The sequence below is a fragment of the Myotis davidii genome, unplaced genomic scaffold (genome assembly GCF_000327345.1).
Source record: "Myotis davidii unplaced genomic scaffold, ASM32734v1 scaffold280, whole genome shotgun sequence".
NCBI classification, from domain to species: domain Eukaryota; kingdom Metazoa; phylum Chordata; class Mammalia; order Chiroptera; family Vespertilionidae; genus Myotis; species Myotis davidii.
Window position 1 is genome coordinate 785,660 of NW_006292026.1, and position 2,608 is coordinate 788,267.

Here is a 2,608-nt window from a genome sequence, read left to right on the forward strand (position 1 = left end):
ATTCCCACCCACCCACTGTTCCAGGCCATCCCTCTGAGATTCTGCAGTTTGGTCCATGCTTCTATGTATCTTGATCTATTTTGTCTATAGGTTTTTTTTGTTAATTATATTCCACATATGAGTGAGATCATGTGATACTTACTTCACTTGACTGACTTATTTCACTTAATATGATACTCTCCAGGTTACTCCATGCTGTCTCAAAGGGTAAGAGATTCTTCTTTTTTATTGCTGCATAGTATAAATGTACCACAGCCTTTTTAATTATGATGTTGAAAGTGTTACATATATCCCCCTATTTGCCCCATTGCTCTCTCCCCCGCAAGCCTTCAGCAACCACTGTCTGTATCCTTGGGTTATGTATATGAGTTCCTTGTTTGATCTCTTCCCCTACTCCACCCTCCCCTGCCTTCCCTCTGAGGTTTGACAGTCCCTTCAATGTTAATATGTCTCTGGGTCTGTTTTTGTTCATCAGTTTATTTTGATCATTAGATTCCACATATGAGTGAGATCATGTGATACTTAGCTTCCTCTGACTGGCTTATTTCACTTAGCATAATGCTTTCTAGGTCCATCCATGCTGTTGCAAATGGTAGGAGTTCTTTCTTTTTTACAGTTGCATAATATTCCATTGTATAGATGTACCATGGTTTTTTGTGAGGATATTTTTTTTAAAAAGTGTGTTTATAAGTTTCATAATTTTAATAGTATTTAAATGCTTTATATTATTTCCTATAAAATAATAGGAAGATTCTTGAGTAATTCCATCTATTTTATAATTAAATACCTATCATTAAAAATAATATTTATCTAAGAATGTAGTTTTCTGTTTATTGGCTGTTATCCAAAGAGATTAGAAACTGCTTTTACCATAATGCTTTTAAAAATAGTTGTTTATTAAATACATGTCTAGTCTAATGGCCTTTTAATTAGATAATGATGCAGAGATTTTACCTTATGAAAAAAGGACCTTGGCTTCAGAAATAATTTTGATGTATGCTCCATATGTCTTTGATAAAATAATTTAATATTGTGTCTATTTTTTCCCCATGGAGGAAAAAGAATCTAAAGCCCTGAAATGTTATATATGTTGGGTTCTGAATCATGACAACCAAAAGCAAGAGAGGTTGGGTCTAGAATTTCCTTGTCTTGCCACATATTTTTCATTTTCTAACAAATGCCTTTTTTCATGAGCTAAGACTGAGGATAGTTATGAGTGCAAGGCATTCTGTTCCCAAATTCATACTTATTATTTTGGTTAATAAATTAGAGTCTAGACGAAAATCCACATATAAAATAAAAGTAGAAGGAAGATAGTCAATTACACTAGATAATAGATTAAATATACAGTGCCTACCACCCTCCCAAATAAAAGATGTTTGTGAGAGTTTCACATTCTTCTTTTTTAAAATATATGTTTTATTGATTTCAAAGAGGAAGGGAGAGGGGGAGAGAGATAGAAACATCAAGAGAGAATCATTGATTGGCTGCTTCCTGCACTCCTCACATTGGGGATCGAGCCCACAACCTGGGCATGTGCCCTGACTGGGAATCGAACCTTGACTTCCTGGTTCATAGGTCGATGCTCAACCACTGAGCAATGCCAACAGAGAGTTTCACATTCTTACTGTTTCCTATAAATTTCTAGTGATTTGAAAATGAACCTAGATTGAGATGTAAAGTTTCAATTTCCAAGAAGGTGAGTAAGGTACACAGCAGGAAATGCCAATATCATCTTAATAGACATATCTTGTAAAGGTGAATTTCATTGAGGTTGCACAGATTTCTGAATAGTATTGTCACACATTTTAAGTAGGTCAGTATTACCGCTCATACCTAATTTTATTGCTTTAGTGCTATATTTTTATGATTATCTTATACATGCTTCACTAAAATATACTAAACTTTTCCAATGATTTGATATTTTTCTAATTCTTATTTTGCTTGAGAATTAACTTGTATCCCTATTTAACTGTTTTAAAACCTATTTCCTTTTTCCAGCTTACACTCTGCATCATCCTTCTTTAGAACCCAAGGCACTTTTCTGGAACATTCAGTTTTTCCTAACATTTTGGGTACTATTTTTTTCCATATTTGATTATTATGAAACTCAAAAACAGATTTAATCTCTTATGTTTGTATATGACCAGAACATGTACAGAGCTGGGCAAAGTATAGACTTAGAAATTTTTTGGAAGGAAGAAAGGAAATTGTACCTCTAAATCTGAGTGAAACTTCAGTTCCTCATCCTAATATATAAAAAGCCAGGGGCCATCACGACCGAAACTACCAGACAAATGACCAGACAGCAGGCTGTGTGGGGCAACCAAGCCTGCAAGGGGTTAGTGAGGAACAACCAAACGACTTAACAGCAGGCTGCGTGGGGTGACCAGGCAGCATCAGGGAGCACTTGGGGGCTACCAGGTCGGCAGGGGGGCAATTGGGATGACCAGGCCGGAAGGGGGGCAGTTAGGGATGACCAGGCTGCCGGGGGGGGGCAGTTGGGGGCGACCAGGCCAGCAGGGGGGACAGTTTGGAGCGACCAGGACAATAGGGGGCAAAGAGGGGTGATCAGGCCAGTGGGCAGAGGCAGTTAGGTGTGATCAAG

General features: G+C 37.4%; 1 long non-coding RNA gene across 1 annotated transcript in view; it reads right to left on the reverse strand.

The window, feature by feature from the left end:
• LOC107183336 overlaps positions 1-2,381 on the reverse strand; it is a 19,646-nt gene extending 17,265 nt beyond the window's left edge. The window contains exon 1 of the long non-coding RNA XR_001514116.1: positions 2,371-2,381. This is a non-coding gene — a long non-coding RNA (uncharacterized LOC107183336). The remainder of the gene's footprint in view (positions 1-2,370) is intronic.
• Positions 2,382-2,608: the final 227 nt, after the last annotated feature.